The sequence below is a fragment of the Arachis hypogaea genome, chromosome 17, assembly GCF_003086295.3.
Source record: "Arachis hypogaea cultivar Tifrunner chromosome 17, arahy.Tifrunner.gnm2.J5K5, whole genome shotgun sequence".
NCBI lineage: Eukaryota > Viridiplantae > Streptophyta > Magnoliopsida > Fabales > Fabaceae > Arachis > Arachis hypogaea.
In genome coordinates, this window is record NC_092052.1 from 66,770,166 (window position 1) to 66,788,793 (window position 18,628).

General features: G+C 31.3%; 1 long non-coding RNA gene across 16 annotated transcripts; it reads left to right on the forward strand.

The window, feature by feature from the left end:
- Positions 1–13,018: 13,018 nt before the first annotated feature.
- LOC112765356 (uncharacterized) lies at positions 13,019–17,072 on the forward strand. Of its 16 annotated transcripts, none has more exons than XR_011875288.1 (8): positions 13,019–13,516; positions 13,614–13,793; positions 14,168–14,266; positions 14,766–14,861; positions 15,851–15,942; positions 16,308–16,390; positions 16,587–16,665; positions 16,765–17,072. It is a non-coding gene; the product is annotated as an uncharacterized lncRNA (long non-coding RNA). The 16 variants fall into 16 exon arrangements; XR_003183673.3 differs by having other exon boundaries at positions 13,020–13,516; positions 13,614–13,753; XR_003183671.3 differs by having other exon boundaries at positions 13,071–13,516; positions 16,191–16,390.
- The last annotated feature ends 1,556 nt before the right edge of the window (positions 17,073–18,628 follow it).

Below are 18,628 nucleotides of genomic sequence, written 5' to 3' on the forward strand. Positions count from 1 at the left end.
TGCAGCCTTAACTGCCGTGAGGCATATGCCACAACCTTACGGTGCTGCATCAGCATGCACCCCAGACCTTTCAAGGATGCATCACAGTGCACCTCAAATGGCTCACTCGGCTCAGGCAGTACTAGCACAGGTGCAGTGGTCAACCTCTGTTTCAATGTTAGAAAACTTTTCTCGCATTCTGGATTCCAAACAAAAGGCACATCCTTCCTAGTTAGCTTGGTCAAAGGTAAGGTGAGCTGTGAAAATTCCTTAATAAATCTCCGATAATAACCCGCCAAACTGAAGAAACTCCTAATCTCCGTCACAGAAGTTGGTCGCTCCAAATTCATCACTGCTTCCACCTTAGCAGGATCCACAGCTACCCCCTGCTTGCTTACCACGTGGCCAAGAAACTTCACCTCACTCTTCCAGAACTCACATTTAGATAAATTAGCGTATAGTTTTCTTTCCTTCAGGATTTGTAGTACAATCCGCAAATGACCCTCATGCTCTTGCTCTGTCTTGGAGTAAATAAGAATGTCATCGATGAATACGAAAACAAACTTATCCAGATACAGATGGAAAATTCTATTCATGTAATCCATGAATGTTGCCGGAGCATTAGTCAACCCGAAGGACATCACTGTGTACTCATAATGACCATAGCGTGTCTTAAAAGCAGTTTTGGGAATATCCTTATCTCTAACCTTTATCTGGTGGTATCCAGATCGTAAATCAATCTTAGAAAACACACCGGCTCCTTGTAACTGGTCCATTAGGTCATCAATTCTTGGCAACGGATATTTATTCTTCACAGTAACCTTATTCAGCTGCCGATAATCGACACACAGGCGCATACTTCCGTCTTTTTTCTTTACCAGTAGCACTGGCGCTCCCTACGGAGAAACACTCGGCCGAATAAAGTGTTTTTCCAATAAATCTTCCAATTGATCCTTAAGCTCGGCCATCTCTAACGGTGACATCCTATAAGGAGCACTCGAGATCGAACCAGCTCCCGACACCAACTTAATGGCGAATTCAACCTCCCGATTAGGCAAAAATTCATCAATATCATCCAGAAACACCTCCAGGAACTCACATACAATCGGAATCTGTTCTAAGCTTTGATCATCACCTAAAACACCCACAGTTAATAGCATAAAATCCTGACATTCACTCCCAGAATAATTGACTATCATAGAGTTCAAGTAATAGCTATTTGCCACAACCAGCCCTTCCGTGTCCTCTGGCATAAAGCACACTGATTTCTCAGAACAGTGGAGTAGAACATGGTTCTTAGATAATCAATCTAACCCTAGAATGAGATCAAGACCAGTCATCGGCAGACAAATCAGGTCATGCATGAATTCACGTTGTTGTACTCGAAACGGTACTTGTGGACATCCTAACCTAGTCACCATAGCCTCATGGGTAGTATTATACACCTTTAAATCATAACCTAAGACCACTATTTTCATTCCTAGTTCATCAGCCTTTTCAAATACAACGAATGAATGTGTTACTCCAAAATCAAACAAAGCACTTAAAACTTTACCGGCTATCTCACAATTACCTCTAATCAGTGTCTCTGATCCCTCAGCACCTGCTGCAGAAGTAGTATACACTCTTCCTGGCTGATGTGCTCTACGAGTCTCATACTTCTTCATCTCTGGACAGCTCCCAGCCAGGTGTCCGGGCTGTCCACAAAAGTAGCATACCCCAAATCCTGACCTATACGGGGATCCAGGATGATACTTTCCGCACCTATGGCAGCTCAAATCCTGCTGTGGCTGTTTCCCAAATCTTCTGCCCAGATTATTATTGTGAGTCAGCCTCCTGAAGTGGCCTTTTCCCCTGATTTTTTTGAGGGGCAAAGCCTCCACGCTTGAAGTTCCTGCCCCTCAGTGCCAGGTTCCTCCCCTGAGTCCTCTGGAAAGGCATCTTCAAGCTCCCATTTCTGCTACTGCCTTCCTCACACATTTCTTAGCCACCCTACTCTTATTTACAAGTTTAGAGAACACTCTGATCTCCATTGGTGCAACGGAGCTCAGAATTTTACTCCAAAGACCTCCCTCATACTTGATGGACTTCCACTCAGCAAAATCCTTTGGAGCGCCTTGACAAATGCGAGAAAATTGGCATAGCTCTTCGAACTTGTTGGTATACTCAGTAATAGTCATCTGACCTTGCTTCAGTTGCATCAACTCAAGTTTCTTGGTGTTTCTGACTGAATTGGAAAAATACTTTTTATAGAACTTGGTTTGGAACACTTCCCAAGAAATCACGACACCATCTGGATGCAGGATTTGCCGTGTTCCCTGCCACCAGTACTGAGCCTCGCCTTGTAACTGATAAGTTCCAAATTCAACCCACTGCTCCTCAGAAACCTGTTGAGCTTGCAATGCCCTCACCATAGCCTGAACCCAGTTATCCGCCTCAGTGGGATTTGAGATTCCCTAGAAGGTCGGAGGGTGAACCTTCAGGAATGTGGCAAGTGTCATAGGACCATCTTCACCATTATTATTTCCGTGATTACCATTGTTGATCTGGTTCCCCAGAGCTTTGGCTGTCACTTGCATAGCCGCAGCCATGTTTCCCATGGCAGCCATGAAGTCTACAGGATCATTCCCTGTCGAGCCAGGATTAGCATTGCCTATTCTACCTCTGCTGCGCCCGCGACTGCATCCACGAGTCAACATCTGGTTCTTATACACACCAAACAAGTGATATCAAGTTGATCAGTCTCAATATCGCAAGTCTAGTGCTTTAAGTCCCAAATGCATGCTCATGAACGTTTATGCCATATATATCAGTTAGATATCCTAATAGCACATAGACACATATACAGAGAATGCACAGAAGCACAGTCAGTCCGTCCCTCAGGCTCTATAGGAACGAACTGCTCTAATACCATAATGTAACACCCTACCACACAAAGTTTTATGCTTAAGCCATAAACCAGAGGTGGTGTGGTATTACAACCTCTAATCATAAAATATATACATGATAGTATTGGAAAGAGAGTAATATACGAGAAGCCTTGAAAAACAGGTAAAACAAAACCGTGAAAACAAAAAGCGCAACGCTCAGAAAACGAGATTACTTTCGTGCTAAGCAATCTAAAGTCATGAGTATAAATAAACAGAAAGTGAGATTAGAGAGTCAAGGATACAAAATAACTAGCTCCTAACTCAGCCTGCGAAGCCAAGGCTGGCCGGAGAATATACACATACATATATACATATCCTAAATACCCAAAATACATTGATAAAACCCTAGCTCTCCTTAAACCTCTATGAGGAGCAAAATAAACAAGTTATTCGGAGAGAAAGTTAAGTACATATATACATAAACTATACAACAAAAGAACCCAGAAACCACTCCGCTTTAGAAGTCCAGACGCCTAGCGAGGTGCCTCTGGACCTGCATCTGAAAATAATAACACAGTATGAGGTGAGAACCAGAGGTTCTCAGCATGGTAAAGGTGCCACACACATAATATGTAAGGTCCCGGGAATGCCAGAGGCAATTCTAAAATACCGACACTCAGATTGAAAAGCTTAAAAGTATTAAACAGAAACTATAAAAGAGGGTAGGTATCTAGGGAATCTAACTCAACTTAAACTTAATCTTAACACTCAACCTGTCCACCTTTCCTCCATTTCTCCATCTCCAGTGAATTTGCAAAGACAGACAAATAGACAATTGCAAGCATAGGTAGGAGACAAGTAGTGCAAGTAGTAATTATTACAATTAACATAATATATTCAGTTAGGCATTCCCAAATAAGGCATAGCAAACAAACAAATAAAATGCACATGATGTATGCCTGTCCTATGGCTGATGAGGCTCATCTTTCGGTTATCAAGCCATCTCGACAAGTATGAAACCCATGGACTGTCCCCCGATGCGCATCCCCAAGAGTCTATGCATAGCTTTTCTCAAGTATATAAAATTGCTCAATAGGGGTCAACATTCCCGGGAATTTATAAGTGCCCGGTCACACTTACGTCGTAGGGTCAACAGAGTATTGAGTCTCAATCTGGTACACGTGGTGGCAAGTCAGGGTACTTTACCCAGAAAAACTCGTATCTCAGATCAATTGAATATATATAAGCCAAATCATTTTCATAATCAATTTAAACTTTGCATAAGCATAACATATGAACCATGGTATCATATATACTCCGACATACTCTTTTTCATATTCACTTCATCATTTTTTCACTTTACTTCGTCCCCAACTTACCTTAATTTTCTATCTCCATCCTACTACTAGAGCTAATACTATGATTTTGAGGCTAAATGGGATGAAAATAGAGGTTTAGAGGTTCAAAATTGAGCTTTTAAAACACAAAATAGCGTGGGCGTGGGCCATTACGCGTACGCGTGGGTCATGCATATGTATGGGCATGCAGATGGACCATTACGCGTACGCATTCCCTGATTATGCATACGCGTTGGCACCTAATAGAAGCACCCAGTCGCGCATGGAGGTTTCGCGTACGCAAGCACCCCATGCCACATGCATCCTGGCCCATTACGCGTACACATATGCTTTTTCGCGTACGCATGGGGAGGAGGCAGTGGCGACAGTCCGTGAATGGGGTGTATGCGTGCGCAAAATTTCCATGCCACGCGTAGGCATGGGCCACGTGTATGCGTGGACGTACGTTTTTCCAAAAATTTTACTAAGTGTCAAAAGCTGCAGAATTTCAGTTTTTAACCTAAAACTTCCGACGCACATAACTTTTTTGTTTTAAATCATTTTTCCTCCATTATTTGAATGACGTAAACTTCACAGACCTGATTTTTGTATAAAATAAGTTTGAAATTCTTTGGGAATCCAGAATCTAAGTTATGGCTCGACGAAGTTCGTCCAAAAAAATTTTTTCACAAAAACCTTCCAACCTCTATTTTATTGATTCACCATTTAAATATTAATCATTCCACACTTAACATCTGTCCAAAAACATGCAATATCACAATAACATAATACTACAACCTGCTATCATCCATCAAGCATCAATATTATACAATTTTGCTCCCAAATTCCTACTTTAAATAACGAAACTATAAACAATTCACCAATTATGCACAAACATCCTTACCAACAAATCCATCATTAATCAAATACCTCTCTAGCATTCAGATTCCAACATAATCACAACCACCAACACATACTTAATCCATGTCATCAACCATTATCACAAACCCTAACATTCAACATGCTTAATCATTCCAACCTATCCTATGGTCCTCTAGCCTAAGGTTTCACATAACATTATATATTAAATACGCGAAACCTAAACCATAACTTGGCCGATTTCCACGTATACGTCGAGACAACACCAAGGCACCCAAAGCAACCCTCAAGGTTCAAAATCTACAAGGCAAGGCCTCCCAAACTCCACCAAGCCTCCAATGTGCTCAATCAACTTCAATGTATACTTATACAAGCCTAATTCACATAGTTCACACCCAAATTCAATACCCAAACCCACATAAGCTAGTATTTGTAGAATTTTGAGAGTTCTCACCTTATATATGTTTTGATTAAATAAGGATCCACAAGCTCCTCAAGCTAGTTTGAGCCTAAACATCAAGACACCGAATTTTAATAACCAAAACCTCAATTTTCGAAAATCCAAGAGAATTAGAGGCTGAGACAGAAACTGAAGTTTTTATTACCAAAATTGGATATTGGGCATCGTAGAGCTCGACGCGCGGCCGCAAACGATGCGGCAATCAGAGTTCGGATGAAGAAGTTATGGTGGATTAAAGTGGAGGTTAGGGTTTGAACCCTCTCATTTCTTCCCCTTAGCTTGTTTCAACGTTCTTGGCTGAATGGAGAAGGAGAGAGGCATGTCATTAATGTCACTTGGGTTGAAGGGTTTGAGCCTTGGGCTCATTTGGGCTCGGTCCGACCGGTTCGACTCGTTCGGCCCGATCTCAGACCAAATTCTTTGAAATTAGTGTCAAAATTCTCGTTTTAATGAGCTCTATCATATTTTAATATAATATTCACATTTTTAATTTTTTATTAAAATTTAATTTATTGACTAATTATTTACAAATTTAGCGGGATTTACAGTTAATATATTAACAAATTATAATGAATTTGATTTAATAAAATTATTTAGTTGTGCTTGCACACTTTAAAAAGTTAGAGTATTTTTCAAAGTTAATTTATACTTATCAAAATTTAAAAATCTAACATAACCTCATATAATGATAAAATTTAAATTTATTCTTATATTTATGCATATTATGATTTTTTTTATTTTAACAATTGTTGTTTCTTATGCTTATTAGAAAATTGTAAATTTATTTTTAATTTAATTTACTAAATTTATGTGCTACAACTTTTGAAAATATATTTTTTAAAAATCAAATTTCATAAGTTATTTTTAATAATTAAAAAATTTAACAAATTTATAATTAAAAATTTTTAATAATATTTAATTAGAATTCCTATAAAAAAATATTAATTTAAAAGAATAATATAATTATTAAATTATATATTTTATAATAGATCAATTCAATATGAAATAAAAATAGTAAAAATCAACTAGTATTAATGACCGCCTTTTTTGACAATTTTGGTGGGTTGACTGAGCAAATTTAACCCATTTTGTTACCTCTAACTTTAATACTAGTTGATTTTTACTATCTTTATTTCTTGTTAAAATGATCTATTATAAAATATATAATTTAATAATTATATTATTTTTTCAAATTTAATAATTATTTCTATACTTGTATAGGAATTTCAATCAAATATTATTGAAATTTGTTAATTATCAATTTGTTAAAATTTTTAATTATCGAAAATAACATATCAAATTTGACATTAAAAATTATATTTTTAAAAGTTATAGCATCTAAATTTAGTAAATTAAACTAAAAATAAATTAAAGTTTTTTGAATAAACACAAGAAACAATAATTTCTAAAATTTAAAAAATCATAATATACACAAATATAAGAATAAATTTGAATTTTATCAGTATATGAAGTTATGTTAGATTTTTTAATTTTGATAAGTATAAATTAATTTTGAAAAAGCACCCTAACATTTAAAAGTGTGCAAACACATATAAATAATTTCATTAAACCAAATTAATTATAATTTGTTAATATATTAGTCACTATTAGTGAGTAATTATTATATTTTAAAAATAACTATAATTATTATGCATTGATTTTATTATTTTTAATATTAAAAATAGTTAAATTTTAAATTTAATTAATTTTATAATTTTAAAAAAAATTATTGTGCATATTTTTATTTTTATTTTTTTAATAATATTTTATATATTATTGTTTATTATTCTGTGCAGGACACAGATACATGTTGTAGTTTTCATTTAAAAATTAGAAGGATTATTTAAGATGATATATTATTACTAAAAATAATTAAGTGAATTTTAAATTTAATTAGTCTATAATCAATTAATCACTGATTCACGTATTAGTATTGGATCCGACATTAGGATACTCGCCACCTTATTTTGACATTTATAAAGATGGATTATGTAAGTTAGATTAGATTAACAAGTAATATAAAATAATCTAATTATTTTATATTTTGTAATTAAAAATAAAATTATATACTAATTAATCTTAATAAATAAAAATATTTTTGTATGTATTTATATACTTTATATTTATTTATTTTAAAATAAAAGATTATACTTATTATTTTTATATATTAAAATATATTTATGTACGTATGCATTAATATATTTATATTTATAAAGTTTATTAATTTTTTTTTTATAACATTTTTTTATTTTTATTTAATAAAATCTAATAGTTAATAAAAAATAACACATCTAATGCGTATAAAATTATTGGATTCGGTTTAGACGGCTCATAAAATCTGATCAAATATGATTTTGCATTTTTGACAACATTTTTTAGTTTTATACTAGATTAATGAGATAAAAGATTCATATACATAAAGAATTGGGATATCTGATTTAATCTTTTTTTATTTTTTACTTATATATATATTTTTAATTTCTTTCTCTAAATTTCAACTCAAGGCTACTGTCATGAAATAAAGAATTTATTATCCTAATTATTTTACATTTATTTATTATTAATTATATAAATTTTTTATTTTTAAATTATAACATAAAAGACCCTACTTCTGCATTATTAGACATACTTTATTGTCAAGATTCTAGAGTACGTACTTTCTGGTTATATTCTTTTATTTATGTTATAACTTTAAGCATTTTAATTATAGGTTTTATACCAAATTTCGTTGAAGCACGCTTTTAAGATGACATTTGTTATGAAGAGAGATTATTTGATTCCAAAAAAGCGTCTACAAAATAAACACGAAACCTTTAATGCAATTGCTTTAGGCTTATAATGTGGAGCATTCAATCAAGGGCTTATAACACGGTTGCTTGTGGGTCCCTATTATTTATCATTGGCAGATTTTGAATTGGCACATGGATATAACAAATATGCATATGTAATATATATTTTAGGGTAATGTTGGAGAAAAAAAAATTTGTTTTATTTAGTATTTATTAATTATTATAATAATTAATAAATATTAAATAAAATAAATTATGACTGTTTTTAGTTAATGTTTTTTATTATCAAATATTTTCAATATTTTATTGGACTTATGATAATCGAACCTAAAAAAGAAAGAGTGAGTATGGGTGGAGTTGATTTGCGACTTGGATTAGTGGTGATAGTGGACTGCAACTGACAGTGGATGGTGGAGATGTGGGTTGGACGCAGGGTTGGGTTGGGGGTGATAAGTATGGAATTGGCGTAACCGAATAATAATAGGGATAGAACTTAGAGGTGAAGATTGACACTAGAGTTATCTTTGATACATATTAGAGTTGCAAATGATAGATCATAGATATAAAATTGAAAAAAAATGATAATATTTAGCAAAGGACTTTTAACATGTGCAGGTTGAACTGCGCTGAATTAAAAAGATAATTAGTTATTATATTAAGAGGTAGACTATTAAATGACATTCCTTCGAATCATTTTTTGTTAAGCTAAATACAAATAATTTGAATGTTATTAGAGACATGAATGAAAGGTTTAGTTATTTTTAGTGCAAATTCAGTTTTTATCTCAATTATTTCGATAGAATTCTGGAAAATTTAATGGATATGAACCTTTTTGTAAATATGGATATAATTAGATGGTTATGAAAGTGAAGTAGTTGCAGTAATAAGGTTTGTTCTTTATGATGATATTAATTTATTTTTTTTGAATTTTTATTTTGCCAATTAAAAAGAGGTGCAACAAACTAATCAACTGGAGAATACAATATTAATTTTAGGAAGTAAATTCTTGTGCAGATAAAATGATTAATTATAGTCATAGTTTACCTTTTAACTATCATGTATTCTTTAATTTACCTTCTTATATCTCTCTTCATCTTCATGCTGATTCTATCAACATTTTATTTTCAAGAACGGTTATTTTTTATTTATTTATTTATTTTGAAAAAAGTAAAAGCTCAACACAAAAGTGGAGCATATAAACAACAAGCAACAAAACAAAGTACATAAACCTAAAACAACTCCTATGTCATTTCCGGCATAGCCATCAATAATCTCGATCAACTACCACACCACTTTATTGAGAACTCAAAGGTGCTAGCAACACAATTCTTCACATTTGTTGTCTTATTCTGGAATATGACATCATTCCTATGTAGCCAGACATTCTATATAACTGAAAAGAAACCAACTAACTACTTTTGCGCAATTCTTTTCTCAAAAGCAAAGTCCTCTAACTCTCAAAGTGTTCTTTGACAGTACCTAAGATAGTCCAATGACGACCAAAATGAATAATCTAAGCACACCATACCTGCCAAAAAACTCACACGTAACAAACAAGTGTTGTACAGTTTCAACGTTTTTGTTGCATAATACACAGCCAGTATCACTCTGTTCAATGATACCCAATCTACTAAGTCGATCCTTAGTATTAACTCGACCTACTAGCACAAACCACGTAAACAACTTGACACGAGGCGAGACAAGTTCTTTCCAAATTTCATTTGTGAATCTATAATCAACAATGTCATCCTTCAGTCTCTTTTTACAAAATTTGTACAAATGAGTTAGTAGAATAAATGCTTTTCTTGTCAAATTTTCACACCACTTTATCTTATACTTCTGCTATCAATCTTACAGATTGCAAGACCTCAAGTAGTTGATTCAAGCTTTCTGCCTCTCATTGACGGAATTTTCTCCTCCATTGGAAGTTCCAAATCCACTTTAACCCTCCCAAAAACCACAATTCCCAATTACAAATCTTTTTTTGTTTGAAATTAAGAAGAGCTCGAAAAGGAATTTCTTGCTTATAGCCATGTATCTTCTCAAAATCTGATTAATCTTTCATCTCCTATCTCTATAGCATATCCATCAATCATCTTCTGTTTCACATGTTACTTATTTATTTCCAGTTGACATATGTCTCTCCACAAATTTTCTTTTACTATTATCTTTTAGTTTGTTTTTTTTATTTTAAGTTTCATTGTTAAAAAAAAATGAATAAACATTTATTGTAAAAAAATATTATAAAAAAATTTATTTTAAATATTACAAATAAAACTAAAATATATCAAATGAGATGTCAATTTTACATTCATCAAATTTTGAAATAGAAAAAAAATCGGTGGACAAAAATAAATAGCAACCATAATTATTTCAGAATTAGAGTTAATGCCTAACTAAACTAGTCTTATTTTAGATATAAAAATAAGGGTAAAAAACAAAAATAAGTCAAGAGAAAAAATAATTTACGTGAATAAACCAAAACAAAAATTGCTTCATGAATTCACCAATGCATGTTTATATGTAGTTCGGAACTCCATTTCTACATAATTCGAACCAGCTTGGTTCGAATTATACACAAACACATGCACACACATAATTCGAACCAGCTTGGTTCGAATTACACACAAACACGCACACACTAATTCGAACCAGCTTGGTTCGAATTACACACACAATAATTCATGGTATAATTCGAATTATGCTGTTAAAAAATTAATAATTTATTAAAAAAAATTTATTAAAAAATTTATTAAAAAAATTAATAATTTAAAAATTTAAAAAATATATATTTTATTTCATACGTTAAATAAAAGCTAACAAAATATTTAATTACGAGACTTCTTTAAAATATTAATGAGCTATCAATTCGAATTCCATACAATACTTTTCTGTCCATTTTTAATAGTTCATGAATATTTTTTAATAAATTTTTTTAATAAATTTTTTTAAATTATACTACAAAAAATATTTTATCCTATGCAAAATAATTTTAAAAAAATGGCTTAAAAAATGTTAGGAGTACTATAAAAATTTGTAATGTTATAATAACTTAGGTAAATACATGCATGTACTCAAATTTTAAATAAAATACTCTACATAATCAATAATAATTTAGAAATGAAAGAAAATATTTTATTCCATACAAAATAATTAAAAAATATATTTTATTCTATACAAAATAATTTTAAAAAATGGCTTAAAAGATGTTATGAGTACTATAAAAGTTTGTAATATTCTAGTGATTTAGATAAATACATGATAAAAATATTTTTTCTTTAATTTCTAAATTATTAGTGACTATGTGGAGTATTTCTTTAATGTCTTAAGTCATTAGGACATTACAAATTTTTATAGTACTTCTAACATCTTTTAAGCCATTTTTTAAATTATTTTGCATAGAATAAAATATTTTTTTATGGTATAATTTAAATAAATTTATTAAAAAATATTCATGATAATTTTTTAATAAAATTATTTAAATTATATGGTGAGATATTACATGATTCGAATTACGCATAGGGAAGTTCGAATTACTCTGATTCAAATTATATGGTGAGCAATTCGAATTCTATACAATACTCTTCTGCCCATTCTTGATAGCTCATGAATATTTTTTAATAAATTTATTTAAATTATACCACAAAAAAATATTTTATTCTATGCAAAATAATTGAAAAAATGGCTTAAAAGATGTTATAAGTATTATAAAAATTTGTAATGTCCTAATGACTTAGGACATTAAAGAAATACTCCACATAGTCACTAATAATTTAGAAATTAAAGAAAAAATATTTTTCTCATGTATTTACCTAAATCACTAGAATATTACAAACTTTTATAGTACTCATAACATCTTTTAAGCCATTTTTTAAAATTATTTTGTATAGAATAAAATATATTTTTTAATTATTTTGTATGAAATAAAATATTTTATTTCATTTCTAAATTATTATTGACTATGTAGAATATTTTATTTAAAATTTGAGTACATGCATGTATTTACCTAAGTTATTATAACATTACAAATTTTTATAGTACTCCTAACATTTTTTAAGCCATTTTTTTTAAATTATTTTGCATAGGATAAAATATTTTTTGTAGTATAATTTAAAAAAATTTATTAAAAAAATTTATTAAAAAATATTCATAAACTATTAAAAATGGACAGAAAAGTATTGTATGGAATTCGAATTGATAGCTCATTAATATTTTAAAGAAGTCTCGTAATTAAATATTTTGTTAGCTTTTTTTTAACGTATGAAATAAAAATATATATTTTTTTAATTTTAAATTATTAATTTTTTTAATAAATTTTTTAATAAATTTTTTTAATAAATTATTAATTTTTTAACAGCATAATTCGAATTATACCATGAATTACTGTGTGTAATTCGAACCAAGCTGGTTCGAATTAGTGTGTGCGTGTGTTTGTGTGTAATTCGAACCAAGCTGGTTCGAATTATGTGTGTGCATGTGTTTGTGTATAATTCGAACCAAGCTGGTTCGAATTATGTAGAAATGAAGTTCGATCAAGCTGGTTCGAACTACATATAAACATGCGTTGGTAGATTCATGAAGCAGTTTTCGTTTTGACTTATTCACGTAAATTATTTTCTCCCTTGACTTATTTCTGTTTTTTTGCCTAAAAATAATTTATTGATATAAATTGTTATAAAGGGAGATCAAAAGTGTTTTATCAGTGGGGGACCAATATTTTTGCTTGCTTTACATTCAAAACGTTCCTTTTTCAGGTATGGCACATCAAATAATTGATGACTTTAGAATGTCACGAAAAGACTACTTGAAAATCTTGAGGTTTACGTAATTACGTTGGATCATTTTCAACACTACAACAGACACAGAGGATGGTGGCATAAAATTGGCGATCGTTTATAAACCCGCCGTAGATTGGATGGATAGCGGTGATTGTCGTAGTAGTTTGATAACTGCAGCAAAATTAAATAGCATAGCCGCGGTGACACGTTCTAACCGCTGGAAAGCAACAAAGTGATATATATAACAAATTAACATAACGCGTTCATAAAATCGTTTTCGCGTGAAGTCAATTGTGAACCACTTCTCTGGGAGTCCTTGCCGCCGTGATGCTTCCCTCAGTCAATTCCAGTAGTCTCCTCCTTCTTATTGCTGTGTCCATCACTGAGCCGCTCTTCCTCCCTCTAACACTGGTCCGAAACCTAGGTTTGCTAAGCCCTCTTTTAATTTGGTTGATTTTTTTTGTTTCACTTTTCAATTTGGCTTATATTGATCTTGTTCTTCTTGATTTGGGTATATACAGTCAAGAATTAGATTCGCACTTTTTATCTTCCTCGCGCGAACACAAAAGGAGCAGAGGTGCAAAACACACCTCCGCGTGCGAATCCCTGCCGCCGTTCCCCTCCGCTCGTCAGTACCAGCTGCTCGCGCTTCCCGTTGCCGGTAGGTCCATTGCCGATCAGCTTCTTCGTTTAGATTACTAGTATGTACAAAACCCCTTGTTCAAGTTTGTGCTATTTTTCTTTTGGTTTCAGAATTCAAATCTGTCCACATTAATCGTTATCTTCTTAATCGCATACCAATAGTTAGTTTTGGCCGCACTTGTTGTCTCCTAACCATCCTATCTCATTATCCAGCAGGACTAGGTGCAGAATTTTTATATAGAATAATTTCTTGGATTAGATTAATCAGTGCCATAAGCCCATAACCACCGATTTTCTGGTTAATCAGTTGTTATTATCTACTATCTTAGTCGACATTTTTTCAGAATGAAAGAATATTATTATACTAATGTTTAAATTAGAGAGAAATAAAGATCAAGCGCATTAAAATGGAGTGATATCTTTATTTTTCCAGAGGCTCTGTTTTGTTGGAAATGCAGGAAATATCATGAAGGAGGCAGGGCCTGTTAGCATGACCTTTGATATACCAATATATCATGCTTTAAGGCTTCAGGTAAAATGTGGAGATGATCCTTTGAAGTTATATTTTCTCTATATTTTACTTTCAAATATAAATACACGTTTGAAAATTTATTTACTTATTTTAAACAAAAAAAGAAAAGGTGTTGGTTGAACATTGTGCCTGATTTTGCAGATGATTTTCATAACTCACTTGTGTATTATTGATCATGAAATTAAATGGTAGCTGTCCATATGAAATTAAATTCAAATTGTTTTGTATAATCTTCTATAATTTGATGATCAGACATTCAGAGTAAATTCCCTTTTTATTACTCATTTTGTTTCAAAATATTTGTCAATTACTCTATTTGAATAAAGTGGTAAAATATAAAATCAATGTATCTGAATAATACATTGATATTTTAAACTTTCTCTTTGTCAAAAATGACAGATATTTTGAAGTAGAGACTAATACTTAACCTATCATATATTTTGGGTTATTTTGTACTCTCTAGTGATAAATAGTTCTAAGAAGCCATTTGTTGGTGTAGGTGTTGCAAATAGCGAAGAAATCAAAGGCACATAATCCATATAGATGGGTTAGATATGTGACCCAAGCAAACTCATATGTTGCCCACATGTAATTGGTAATAATTACCATAAAGACAAATAATGCTTTATGTATTCATTGAAAATTGTCTTCTTGTAACTTTTGTATGTAAATTGTAAAATGAGGATATATAATGCTAATTATCTTTAGACCAGAAAAGACTAATTATTAGGTATATATTGTAGTCAAAGTAGTATAATTTGGATATTAACTTAAAAAGATGTAGGGGTTTTATGAAGGGTAAATTATACTAATTTCTTCTATGGTATTAGTATTATGAAAAACACTTTATTTGTAGAGGTATATACTAACTTTTTCTGAAATTTAGGTTATACTACCTATGATATTTTTATATTTTGTAAAATATGACACTAATCTCCTTAAGATTGAAGGAGTGATTAGTGTAAATGTCAATGATTAAGGAATGTTTATGCATAGAAGAAAGAAAAGAAGATTTGTAGAGGTATATACTATTTTTAGGAGAATTTGCTGTCATTTATCTTTTAGTTGGATATCTGTGATCTTATTATTACGTTAGGGAGACAGATACAAAGACAGACATATACTATTTTGGTGTTCTATTTGATCAATGGTGTACGAAGGAGAGATTATTATTATTATTATTATTATTATTATTATTATTATTATTATTATTATGGGAAAAGAAAAGAAGATTTTCAGTGAAAACTTTTTGATCATGAAGCATAATCTGCAGAATTGAAAAAGAAAGAATAGGAAAAAGAGAGATAATTTGGCCAATATGTAAACTGGATGAAGTGTGTTTTATTGATTAAATCTAAAGTAAATATTCTATCTAGTTATTAATAAAAATATCTTTTATTAATAACTAGAATGTTTATATCTTATTTATGTTATATGAATAAAATTTATAACAAAATAACTTATTACTAATTACTTTATTACCTCTATGGTATATTATAAACACTTAATAATTCTACACTTGAACTAGCTTTATCTTATAGGAGATCATAATTAATATCATCTTATCTCTATTATATGTACCAGACTTATTACTTTAGGAAAGGGATCTTATTTCGAAGATCATCGAGGAGAGGAATTCTATTATTAATCAAAATAAAAGACCTCAGCAAGAACTGGTACAGAATTTATTTAGAAGATAAAAAATTCTTTTATGCATGTGCTTATACTAGTTATGTTGAACTTTTTTGTAAAAACTCTTTTATCCTCTGAACACAAAAGAAAACCTAATGAGTTTTCATGTACTAAAATGGTATTCTTACTTTTCAGATTACAAGAAATAGTATGCTATTCAATTTGTGGTATTTATAGGTGCTGTTACTATTTGTTTTCTTTTCCCCTAAACTTATTAGTTTGGTCGTTAAAGACAGTTATTAAGAGAATAATGGGTGGGGATGAAGGAAAGGAGATTAGAGGAAATGTCTTGAATTTGAAGGAGAATGCAAATGAAGGGAGCTCTTGTTTTGTTTTCAAATTCTTGCAGCCACTCAAGTTCCAGGTCAGGAGGGTCAAAGTTGGTTTCAGGGAACTGCTAATGCTATAAGGCAGTTCCACTGGCTATTTGAGGTGCTAAGCTGTTTCATATCATATGCTTTATTTCATGTATTAATCCTAACATATATAGTCTAATTACTTGTTTGTTGACAGAGAATATAAAACTTTGTATTGTGCTATATATGTTGTTCTGTTGACATATGGTATACAAAGTGTTGTTAGTTCCAGTTTTTAATTAATGAAAATGTTTATTTGTTGAGGATCCAAGAGCAAGGAACATTGAGGATGTATTGATGCTTTTCGGGGATCACTGCCGGTACTGAATGAATTACATAGATTTGATTCAAGTAAGTCATCATCACCATCATTGTATCTAAGATTTCAACTCTCAATTCAATTTGCATTTTAAAGAATTAAAATGACTTCATGTTCTTTCTACATTTCAGGTTTACCAAGAGAGCAAAGCTGAATTATGTATTGACTATAAAAGGAGGTGTGGGTGAAAGGTTGATTTCTTTGTTGGAGACACTATTGACATGTTTATGTAGTAGTTGATACTTTTATTCTTAATGAATGATGATCTCTTTGAAGTATAGATGATGTTCTTCTATGATCATGTAGTTTACTTGTTTTGGCTCTGACTTATAGAGAATTTCGATTTTTTTAAAGATGCTGCCACCAATGTATCTCCAGCAGTTTCAAGGCGAAACATGGCAACACGGATGATAAATATATTATTTTGTTTTTCAGTTAATTTTGTTATTTTTTCCACAAGTTTAGATTTAATAGATGAAAAATATTAAGATTTATAGTATTAAAGAAACCAAAAAATGTATCTTTAAAATTAAACAAAACAAAATCAGCTTTTTTTAAAAGGAAAATCTAATTTTTTTTAAAATTTGTATTGAAATTAGCGGCGGTTTTAAAACCGCCACCAAACAGTCACAAACTTTAAAAAACCGTGTTAAATAGTGGCGGTTACAGGCTGCCGATAAACATGCGCGAAATCGCGGCACTCTCTTTTAGCGGCGATTTTTTAACTGGATGCCGCAAAATACTGATTTAGTGGCGGTTATACCAGCGGTTGTTGAAAACCGCCGCAAAACCTAATCCCCGCGCCCATAATTATGGCGTTTTCCTTAGCCGCCGGCGTTTGATTTTGCAAAATCGCGCCTCTCTTGTAGTGCAACTCCTTTTTTTTTAAATATATTTTGAATAAAAAAATTTAAAATCTATTATATCATTGATTGACAAATCAGATATACCATATAATTCATTTTTATTGTAATTGAGATAATTTTGTTTTTCAAAATTAAAAAATATAATTAATTTTTCTCTCCCTACTTCCTTCTAATTCTATTATTTAAGCTCTATTTTTTAATATATTAAGAAACTAAAATAAGATGTATAATACTTTCTATTTTCTTTCCTTTATTCTTATTGTATATTATAAAATTTAAAAAAATAATTTTTTTCATATATTAATACAAAAATATTTCAAAAAAATAAGGTCCGAATTCTATCAGTTCTATCAACTGACCAAATATCTATTGGTTAATTTTTGACAACTGATAAACCCTATTTGTAGGGTTATCTTGTACTTAATTTAGGGAATTTTATGACATTTTACCCACATTTATTCAATGAAATAGCATGGTTTTATGATTGTCTCCTAATTTGTGCTTAAGTGTGAAAACATGCTTTTAGGCCCTTAATTGTTTAATCTTGATTTACCTTTGATTCCATTAGATGTATTGATATGTTTGTTAAGTGATTTCAGATTTAGTAGGCAAATATTGGATCAAGGGAATGAAAAAAAAGCATGTAGAAATGGAGAACTCATAAAGAAATGAAGGAATCGCAAAAGCTGTCAAGCCGACTTCTTCGCACTTAATTGACCATAACTTGAGCTACAGAGGTCCAAATGATACTATTTTATTTGCGTTGGAAAGCTAACATCTGGGACTTCAAAATGATATAAGATTTGCCATAGTTGCATTGCGCATAGGGGCACGCATGCGCACGGTACGCGTCCGCGCCGATGGGTGCACATGGTTCACTTAATGCAACTCATGGCCAGCGATTTTAGAAGCCTTGTGGGCCCAATACAACTCATTTTTGATGCTGTTTAAGCCAAGGATTGAAGGGGAATTAACATACTTTTGATCATTAGTCATAGTTTAGTTTTAGAAATAGTTTTAGTTAGTTTTAGAGAGAGAAGCTCTCACTTCTCTCTAGGATTAGAATTAGGATTAGGTTTAGTTCTTAGATCTAGATTTAATTCATGCTTTGATTTACTTTTCCTTTTCT